Consider the following 12,125-nt stretch of genomic DNA (forward strand, 5'->3'; position numbering starts at 1 on the left):
TCTTAGTTGGGGAGATTGTAATCAGCCTTAGCCCAAACAATATTGAGGCCCCGTGATGATGTCGAAAAATAGGCCCCTATAAAATCTATCTTACGCGTTTCTAAATTGGGTAAAAAAAATTCAAAGGCACAATTTTTTCTAAAAAAAATAGAACGCAGAATAATAATTATAAAATCTATCTTACGAGTTTCTAAATTTTCCAACAATCATGTCTCATAAAACCATTACATTTTCATTCTGTTTACACCAACAAAGGACCCATATCATACAATCAAGATACATTTTCTCCAACAAACTTCCCCAACATAATAGAAATCCATATTCAATCAGATAAAGCCCATATATAAATCACTAAAAACATAAAAAAAAAAAAGTCTTAAACTCAACAAAAATTAAGAAGAAGCCACATTCTTCAAACACACAAAACCCAAATAGAAATCACGAAGAATCTTCAATGAGATTATCCAAATTAAGAAAAAAATAACCAACGAACTTCACATGTATAAAAGCCGCATAAGAATTCACTAAAAATACCACATCCAACTTCATTCCATTTATAAAAAAATGAAATTTTACAGAGATTGAACATAAGAAAAGAGAACTTACTAGAATAAAGTCCTACAATTGTGTTCAAATATTCCTTCCTGTAATTAAATGTAAATAAGATTCTACAAAGCAAAAAATAAATATGAAGAAAAGAAATGAAAAAAAAAATTACATCCTCACTTGCACAGTGCACTCCTTTCTATTTTTTGTTTGATAATTTGACAATTTCAAATACAGCAGGGCCCTTGCTTAAAAGCAAAAAAACAAGAGAACCCAAATTATAATGATGTTAATTGTTGATGTATAGTTGGAGAATGGACCTTTTGTCTTGCAATCTATACTAATATATTAAAATACGTTTTTAAACGAGGAAGTAGGAAACGGTTTCACGTGGCGCTTAGTACAAGGTTTGATTGGTGACCTCAAGGTCATATATTAAAATCTTAACCACCAGACCAAGTAATATTTAGTCTTATTATTTTATAGTATAATATTAATAAGTGTAAATTATTTCTTTACCCGGGACATAGCCGAACCTAGTAACTAATTGTTCTTCATTTGCTAGATTTTTCAAGAAATCTAAAAGATTATTTGATTTGATTGTTTAAACTTTGGAAAGCTGAAAATTGAAAATTTGGTAATTAAAGATATGAAAACTCAAGAGTTAGGAAGTCAAAAAGTTGTCAACGAAAATTTTTGGAAAGTAGCAAAATTGAATGATGATTTGTTGATCAAAGAAGCAATTATTGGAAAATAATTTCAGAGTTTGAGAAATGGAAATCCCGGAGAATATGCGCACTCAGCTTTGAAGTTTTTTTTTTTAATTTCTTTTGAAGATAATAACATTCTAATTTGGGTCCCTTATGTTCCTAGGCTCTAGGTCATCACCCTAGGCAGTCGCACTTCCTGCCTAGGCTTAGGACCAGCACAGATACCAAGTATGTTTTCAATTTTTATCTTTAACTATTTATTCATTAAGAAGTAGCATGGCACAATTGCTAAATTTCAAGTGGGAGATTTGAGTTCGATTCTGATTGGCCACTTATTTAGAAGATTTCCCTAATTTCCCTATTTTATTATTATTATTATTATTATTTTTAGCCAGAAAGAAAGAAACTAGGGAGGATTCCAAATAACAGGCCACCCTAAAGCATCCTTACGGATGATCTTGGAAAACGCAATATCAGGAGATTCAAACCAATAACAGAGATTAGAAACGGAATGGCCATGATGTGCCATCCAGTCGGCTGCAAAATTAGCCTCTCTAAAAACATGCTGAACATTATACTTATCAAAATTTCTCAAATCATTCGTTGTATCATTAATAAGAGCATGAATAGACCAAGGAATTTTCCAAATTCTTTTGATAGCTTGAATAACCGAGAGATTGTCACACTCAATAGTAATATTATTAGCCCCTAGACGGAGAGCACCCCTAACACCTTCTCTAAGCCCCCAGGCCTCAGCAACTAAAATGGAATTATTATCAGCAATGGCATTAGCATCACTAAGCAAAAGATTCCCCATAGCATCCCTAATAACAAAACCATAAGCTGTACTACCATTCTGTAACTTAGAACCATCAAAATTAAGTTTAACAAAATCAAGAGGAGGGGGGGACCAAATAATATTTGGCCTATGTTTTTTAGCTTCTTTAGTACCTTGATGACTATAACCCAAATGGGAAAGATTAGAAAAAGAACAATCTAGATTATGCAGATAAGCTTTAATCATAGCCCCTAGTTTGTCTGGCGAAAAACACTACAAGAATAACCCTCATCAACCACGGGAAATACGGTTGCTAATGAACAGTTTCTCGTCGCAAAAGCCTTTTACGACGAGATTTCCGTACCGTCGTCCGCGGTCGCAAAAGGCTCCGTCGCAAAAAATATTACGACCAGTTTGAATGGGCTGTCGTCATTGATATTTTACGACGAGGTAAAAAACTCATCGCAAAACGTTTGTATCTACGACGAGATTACCTGTCGCAATTGAGTTTCTGAAAATTCGAATTATTCTTTTTACGACCAGATTTTCTCGTCGTAAATTTCTTTTTTGGAAGTCATTGTTGACCTAACTACGACTAATTTCCGGTCGCAATTATACTCTTGGAATTATTTCATTACACCACTAACGACCATATTTCTTGTCGCAATTCTTTTTCATGCATTTCTTACAACACATTTTACAACCATAATTCTTGTCGTCGTTCTTTTATTAAATGATTTTTATAGCACCTTTTTATGAACGTATTTGTTTCGTTTTTTCCCGGACCAAATTATTACATTTTGCGACCATTCTTGCTTTGCATTCACTATATTTACCTGTAAACCATATACCACTCACTCTGAATATCGTGATAAAACATAATTCATAAGTACATAGATGTCCAAACACAAGTACTAATAACAAAAGTATCTACAATCTTAGCTAACGGTTCAATACGATAAAAAAATCTAGAGAATCTGTCAAAAGTTTCACAAGCTAAAAAAATCATAACTATTGTAGTTCTTCCACATTGTAGAAAATGTCATAACCCGCAATGTTAGTCCATATCATTCCAACTCAAGCTTCACGTAAGGATCTCCTTCACGTGTCATTGCTACTATTAGTTTTGTCCAATCATGAGTCGCCTCGCTACTAAGCCCCTAAAATAAAAGGTAACAAATTATACAATATATAAATTTTTAACGCACAACAGACAAAGTAGAAGTATAACTAAGTAACTAACAATGAGAAAAAAAATTAGTCTAGATATTTAAAGGAAGAGCCACTTTAAAAAAAACAAGAATCAAGGTACTAAATACTTACGACATTGCAGAAGAGGGACCATTCAAATAATCAGGTCAAAGTCTAGATAGAAATAGGTAAGTCAGGTAACTACAAAATGTCAACAAAATACCAATTTCTTACCAAACACTACTGCCATAAACCCCAAAATCCACTGAATGTATATATTACTTACTCTAAATTATCAACCAACTTTTAGGAAAAAAAAAGATACAAATTAAATGTAAAGACCATTCAAATATTACTTACTGCCATAGCCTCAAATACTTCACATTGTGGAAATATTTGTCCAGCCAAATAGCATCGAGTTCACTAACATATATTCAGATTGTCAGCTAATCCACAAATCAAATGGGTCGCCAAGTTACTCTTATTTACAATACCAATAATCCCCACAAGAGCAACACCCTTCTTTGAAATGATGCAAACATTTTGTATCACTCAGTAATATTTCACAAACCATATGTTGAAGCAAATCAGAAACATTTAAATTCAAAGGTTAGAAAGCGTAGTAACCTGAAACGTTATGCATAGCTTGGTCCTGACCACTAGTTCGTTGAATATGAGCTTCCATTAACATGCTTAATTGTGAGGCCATATCATTCATCTTTTTGCCGTAGTCCCCTTTATTTCATCTATTTTTTTGTTAAGATCAACATTTTCGTTCCTTCTCTTGGATACGTGCCATAAGTTCAGCTCTACTAGGTAAAGACCCTCTTACATCTTTAGGTGTTACACCAAAATCAAAGCAGACAACGCTACCACGATCTTGTTCCCCAAAGCATTTTTCGACAACTTCAAAGTGTGATAGAGATGGATTCTCTTTCTCAACGTCAACTATCTCATTCTAAAATAATAAAACACAAAAAGAAAATTTATTGTAAGCTCACATAAACATTATTTTGAACATTTTAGAACATTTGTGAAAATATTACATACATATTTGCCATCCTCGTCTTCATCTAAATTTCCAGATTTCCTTTTCCTTGTCCTCTTAAAAACAACTGATATTGGCGGCGGTTCCTTCCCTTCTTTACCTCCCTTCATATAAAATAATCAAACCATCAAAGGAGCATTATATTAAGAAAAGACTATAAATTAAAAATCTTACCATATCATCCCAAATTACTTGTCTGAATGGCATGCTACCAGTGCGATGAGGCATTGTTAAATGTCCTCTGTTTCCGGAATTTCTAGAACTAACTTTCTACAACCACAAAGTATATGTTAGTAATTAAACCTTTATTAAGGAAAAGAGTTGTGAATCATTACAAAAATGACATACTAAAATGCTAAACATTAAGAAAATGACATACTTTGAAATTAGAACTTGTAAAATGCTCTTTCACCAACCACTCCCAATCCTCCTTTGTTAGATCATTTGGCGTTTCTTTTAATGCATTTTCCGCACCACCTTTTTTGATTATTGAATTCTGCATCAAGATCCCTCTCCAATTTTGCCACAATCTTTTCAAATGGCAGAGGGTTATTGTACGGTCCAACTCAAAGCCATTTCCTGCAAATTTGTTCTGCAAAAGAACAAATTTGGAACACAAATTAATGAAAACAAAGTTGTGTATGCAATTACGGTATATGCGATATAAAGGTCAAAGTTAGCATTACCACAACTAATTGCCACATATGCTCCTTTGCACTATCATTTATCTCGTTCCATGAATGCACTCTAACTAGACAAATTAAGCGATTTCGAACAATTTTGCCCATGTGCCTTGTCATTTCCTTATGATTATCTCCAACTGGACCACTGTTATAAAAATTCACCTCTAATTTCTCACCTTCTTTAAGATTTCCCACTTTCTTGCACTTGTTAACACCCCTTGGCTTTGCATCCGGTATCCTATTTCTCTTCCTAACCGTAGGGTGGATACTTCCATAAAGCAACAAAAAATCATTAATGGGATATAAAGAATTAAAGCTTGAATTATAACAATTTGATGTTCAAAGTTAATTTCATACCTTCCTCCTGGATCCTCGAGGCATCTTGTGAAGAACTTTGATCAAGAAACTTACTAATTGCATCATTATTGATGGATCTTTGTAAGAAATCATCATGGTCTATCTCCTCATCAAGAGATAAAGTTGAAGGAAAAGAAGTAGGCTCCTTTTAATTTTCCTCATTAGTAGGCCGTTGGTTCATTTGGCTTGCATTAGTTACATTTAAATTTGAAGGTAAGGAAGTAGCATGTACATGGTTTGTGACCCAAGGGGAAGTAATTGTTTCACCTACAGTGGACGAAGAAGGGAGTTTTGCATTCACACTCGAAATAATGTAGCTTTTAGTCCTTTGCCACGGTTTTTACCAAGTATTCCAGGTGCCAGAAATATGTTCTTCTTCCCACCTATGTCATTATGACTTTCACGAAAACTTAACCTGTCCATGTATTACTTTTGGTTAGTGGCGTAGTTGTAATCTGGAAAACTATGTAAATATGAAACTTTTGGTGTAGTCATTGTAGTTGTAATCTGGAAAAACTATTTAGCAATGATTTTGGTTAGTTTTCTGAAACTCAAAGTTCACTGTTCTGCAGTTACTCTTTTTCGATTTCTGTATGTACATGTCTGCTACAATAATAAGTAATAAAATGCAGTTCCTATAGAATAAACAAGGGAAATTCTATATGGTGACCCTTAATTTTTTTAAATTCTATTTGGTAGACAATTTTTATCTTTCCTCTATTTGTAACCCTCTATTTTATTTTTTGTATTTTTTTTGACCTTTTTTAAATAAAAATTGATTTTTAATTACAAAAAACTAATTTTAAAATGAAAAAGAAAAACTCAAACCCTCCCCCCACCATAACCACCCATCCTACCACCCCCTCTCCTCCCCTAGCCACCATCACCCACTTCCCCCTTCACTGCCAGCCACATCGGAAACCACCCACCGGCCCACCGACACCACCCACCCAGCCTACCGAAACCACCCCCACCCGTAGCACCCAACCCAGCCACCGAAACCCCCTCCTCCATTCGAACCACTGCCGCACTCCATTGAGGGCTTGCCCAACCACCCCCACCCATAGCACCTAACCCAGCCAACGAAACCCCCTCCTCCATTCGAACCACTGCCGCACTCCCTTGCGGGCTTGCCCAACCACCTCTGTACCCCAATTCGAACCTCCCCCCTCAATCGAACCCTCTCACGGCACACCACCCTTGCCCCCCAAATCGTGATTGATGAAGGCGTTGATGATGATGAAGGTGTTGAAGGTATGATTGATGATGAAGGTGTTGATGATGATGAGTGATTTGTAGATGGTGATTGATGAAGGTGGTGATGAGGTGGGGTCGTCGGGGTTCGAAGGGTTGAGGGGTTCGGTGGTGGCTTTGGGGGTCGGAGATGGGGTGGTCGGAGGTGGGGGGTTCGGGGATGGGGGTTTCAGGGGTGGGGGTGGTTAGGCAGGTTGGGGGGGAGACAGGTTTTTTTTTTAAAAAAATTTCAAAATCAGTTTTTTGTAATTGTAAAATCAAATTTTTAATTAAAAAATAATTTTAAAATGCAGTAAGGTCAAAGAAAACAAAAAAAATAGAATAGAGGGTTACCAAATAGAGGAAAGATAAAAATTGTCTACCAAATAGAATTAAAAAAAGTTGAGGGTCACCATATAGAATTTCCCAATAAACAATCAGCAAAACAAAATTAAAAACTCTATGATTCTTGCATTTTAGATATAGGTGAAAGAAGCAACCTACACTAGATTCTGCGGAACAAAGTCTATTCTGACAGTAAATGGACAATTTCCAGGACCAACGATCTATGCACGCAAAGGAGACATAGTTATAGTCAAAGTTATCAACATAAGCAAATATAACATCACAATTCACTGGTAAGATAGTTTTTATATTAATCTGTTTCTATTAGTTTATTTATAATTACTATGATAGCAGGACAAGAGAAGTAAAAGGACATGATAGCTGTTCCTTTTGCAGGCATGGAGTGCAACAGCCAAGAAACCCGTGGTCTGATGGACCTGAGTACATAATTCCTTTTATTATCTAACACATCAGATCTAGCATGAGTGTTCTTTATAGGAGGTATCTACGTATGATATGAGAATATTGCTTTCGTAACATGAGTGTTCTTTAATCTCTGATGTATTGTCTTTTTGGCTGTTTGAAGGAGAATGCTTAATTCAGTGACTTGAGATATAACTGTGTCTGAATATTTTCTAAAAATGCCAGAGAAAATTCTACTAATGAATTTGTACAGGCACGGAGAAACTTTGATATATTTTACTCTTGTGGCTTGAGAAAATTCTAACTGTGTCAGGACATGGGTTTGAATCTCATATTTTTTTTAGTTTTGTGTTTGTCTCAATTCTTCAAAGTTACTTCAAGATAATGAATATGCACACTCTCCTACAGCCCTGCACACCCCCCTCCTACAGTCACACACTCTCCTACAGCCCTGCACACCCTCTCCTACATCCCTGCACACACACACCCCTCCTATAGCCCTGCGCACACACCCCCTCTACAGCAATATCTGATATTATTTTTGAGAAGTAAAATATTTCATTGTTGCAGTAATTCATTACGAGTAATTCATCTCTTACTTAAATTATATACATTCAATAAGGGTGTTGTAATTCATCTCTTACTTAAAATAAGAGGTTAATTTAATTTCTAACAAAACACTAATTAAGTGCCTCATCAGGAAATTATACTCACCTCTCTCTTCTTATCTTAATTCCATTATTATTCGAACAAGTTCTTTTTTTTGGTTTCTTCTTTTATGGTCTAGTTTCTATATACATGTAAAGAGTAATGATGCTTAGTTAACAACTTAGTTAACATAGCCCCTGCACACCCCCCTCCTACAGCCACACACTCTCCTACAACCCTGCACACCCCCCTCCTACAGCCCTGCACACCCACCCCCTCCTACAGCCCTGCATACACACTCCCTCTACAGCCCCTGCACACCTCCCCTCATACAGCCCTGTATACCCCCCTCCTACAGCCACACACTCTTCTACAACCCTGCACCCCCCCTCCTACAGCCCTGCATACACACACACCCCCTCTACAACCCCTGCACACCCCCCTCCTACAGCCCTGTACACCCCCCTCCTACAGCCACACACTCTTCTACAACCCTGCACACCCCCCTACTAGCCCTGCACACCCACCCCCTCTTAGAGCCCTGCACACCCACCCCCTCTTACAACCCCTGCACACACACACCCCTTTCCCACAGCCCCAAAAATCCTCATTTTACAGTCAAGTGTACCTCAAAGCACCAAACTTAACCAAAATCCCAAAAATAATCAATAATTGTGAAAAAATATTACTCATGACCCTCACCCTCTTTCCAAATAAAGAATATAATATAAGTTCAGTTGAAGGCCCTTCATAATAGTTGATCACAATAAAAAATCCAATTATAAATCTCATATTAGTATTGTTTTCGAATAATACTAAACCCATAGAATGAAACATTGAGTACTTGTGCAATTGAAACATGGACAACCACCAGGAGAGAAGGGCGGAAAATCTAACCTGGATGACTGAAACCAGAGGGATGGAACTCTTGGTCAATGACAGCGTGGAACTCGGATCAGAAGAATAAGCCGTTAGAGAAGCTAAGAGAGGCCTGATTAAGTGTTGAACTTGTTAGAAACATTATGAAACCTCTACCTCAGTCGTGACGCTGAAATAATAAGCCACATCAAACACGTTAAATCACTTACCAGGCTACCAGCAACATAAATTGAGTGTGCAATTCCCCTAGACGGTACACGAGCCTAATGAATATGGCCAATAACACTTAGATACATATTATTACGATGCAAATATCAAATTATAAATGCAAGTGCAAGTACTTATGAAATTCCATTGATTTACCAGATGATGAATACTAAAAATCTCAAAGTTGTGCCATTTTATTTTAGCAAGTAGTACTGTAAGCACCAATATATAGGCAAGAACTAATAAATTATTTCAACATTAGCTCTTGTCAACTATTTCTAAGCAGCATAACCTTCCGAAACACTATTTAGATATTATTTTGTTCCGAAAAGAAAAATAAAGAAATATTGCAATCTAATAATAATCCATCTTAAAAGCAGAATATTTTAAGGATCTCTAAGTTTTTCTCTTTCGTTTCTTCACTACCACAGCATCAACGATCTCAACAATCTCAGGTCCATGTCAACCCTGTTTTCATCATTCATCTCGTTATGCGTGTATGCCGATGCAGATGCAACAAAGCCAAAAGATTCACGTTCTTGATACGCATCCTCGGCATCATCTAAGATTTCCATGCTTTGAGAATCGTTGTCTTTCTCCACTGCCAACTCATATGTAACTTGAGGTTTTGTCTTAACTGCAACACGTCAGTTACCTTTTTTTACAATATCTGTTGCATAGAACACTTGTGACACTTGGCTAGCTAGCACAAAGGGTTCATCTGTTTTGAGAATCCGTTGTGTATCAACACTAACATACCCAAATTTGTCCACATTAATTCCTTTCTTAGAACCAAGCACATCATACCAATCATACCGGAAAAATACAACGTAATTACGCCCCAAATACTCTAGTTTAATTACTTCTGTCAATGCCCCATAAAAGTCTAAGGCCTTTTTTTCCTCACCAGTATCACCCAACACCACTACTCCACTATTTTGTGTTCTCAAGTTTCTATCACGGTGTAATGTATGAAACCTAAATCCCTTAGTGACATAACCACTAAAAGACCTAGAGCTGTATATAGGACCGCGTGCTAAAGATAGAAATTCTTCCCCATAAGGACATGCTTTTTGTTCGTCCAACTTTTCAACCTGGAAAATACACATATGATCAAAATGCAATCTCAAATTATCAAAGTCAAAGATAAATCTTGTCCGGAAATGAAAACAAACTTTTTTTTCTAAACCAATTCACAAAGTTCACATCTCGTTGATGTTGGGAAAGTTCAACTCCTTCATGTGCTATCATTTCAGCATATTCTCTATGTTGGACAGTAAATTAGCTATAAATAAATAAATAAATAAAAACATCTGAAACATCAAACAAATGTTCTAACTACTCACTTATAGAATGGGTCAACTTCACTGCAATTCTTTAAAGCATAGATGTGAGCCTGCTCTCTTTCATACACGTCCAAATTGTTGGCTTTTCCGCCCCCTAAGGGCCTTCCAGGGTGAGAAAATATAGATAGTTTCCTGGCGGTATCATCATCACCATCACAGTTACGCTCAAGACGATTAAATTTTGTTTCAACGTCATCTAAGTACCTTGAGCATAGAGTCATACACTCATCAACAATATAACCCTCCGCTATTGAGCCCTCTGGACGTGCTTTATTACGCACATATAACTTGAGTTTATGGAGATATCGTTCCCCAAGATACATCCAACGAAAATGGACAGGACCGCCAATAATTACCTCATCAGCTAGGTGGACACTTAAATGAAGCATGACATCAAAACAAGAAGGAGGCATCCATGCTTCCAACTTAGAAAGCGTTAAAGGAATTTGGGCTTTGATTTTCTCTAGATGTTCAACTTGCACAGATCTAGCACAGAGCACACCAAAAAACTGACATAGCTCAACTAAAGGCTCAGATACATCTTTCACCAAAAGGCCGCGAATCACAAGAGGAAGTATGCTTTGTAGCAGGACGTGGCAATCATGACTCTTCAATCCTGAAATCTTACAATCTTGTACATTTACACATCGAGAAATATTAGAAGAATACCCATCGGGAACTTTCAACTCTTTTAGAAAACGACATAGTATCTCTTTTTGACTCTTAGATAGTGTGTATGATGCGGGGGGTAATTCAGTTTTGTCACCCTTTGAAATAGGATGTAGCTTTGGCATTATACCTAATCCCTCCATATCAAAACGAGAATTAGCTGTCTTTAGTTTGTCCTTTAATGTTCATGATGGTTTCCAGAATAATATCACATATGTTCTTTTCAATGTGCATTACATCTAAATTATGTCGTAATAAAAGTGTTTTCCAATAAGGCAATTCAAAGAAAATACTTTTCTTATTCCAATTATTGCCTCTGATCTTATGTGACACTTTCGTCTTCTTAGTGGGATCTTTGGACAAACATATACCTTCAAGATCTCTGACTTGTTCAAGAACTTCCTCCCCTGATAATGGCTTAAGTATCTCTCCTTTTTCTTTCTTTCCAAACACATCTTTCTTCCTTCGCCATGGGTGATTAATAGGAAGAAAACGTCGATGACGCATATAGTCATGCTTAAAACAGTTAGGTAACCACATATAAGAAGTTTCTTTATGACAACAAGGACATGCTCTTTTCCCCTTAGTACTCCATCCAGATAACATTCCATAAGCAGGAAAATCATTGATAGTTGACAGCAAAGCCGCACGCATTTTGAAATTTTCTTTTTTTGATGCATCATAAGTTTCAACACCAACTTCCCACAACTCTTTTAGCTCTTCTATCAAAGGCTGCAAATATACATCAATAGCATCGCCAGGACCCTTTGGACCAGGTATAAGCATTGATAATAGCATAGTAGAAGGTTTCATACACATCGAAGGAGGCAAATTGTATGGAACTAGCATCACATGCCAAATACTATACGGTTTTGCAACATTAGAAAAGGGATTAAATCCATCACTTATAAGCCCTAACCTAACATTACGAGATTCAGAAGAAAAAGGTGCATATTTCTCATCAAAATGTTGCCATGCTTTCCCATCTGCGGGGTGCTCAATAACCCCATCTTTGACAGACCTTTCATGATGCCATCTCATATGATGAGCTGTCTTAGAGCA

This window comes from Beta vulgaris, chromosome 8 (assembly GCF_026745355.1).
Source record: "Beta vulgaris subsp. vulgaris cultivar EL10 chromosome 8, EL10.2, whole genome shotgun sequence".
Classification (NCBI taxonomy): Eukaryota; Viridiplantae; Streptophyta; class Magnoliopsida; order Caryophyllales; family Amaranthaceae; genus Beta; species Beta vulgaris.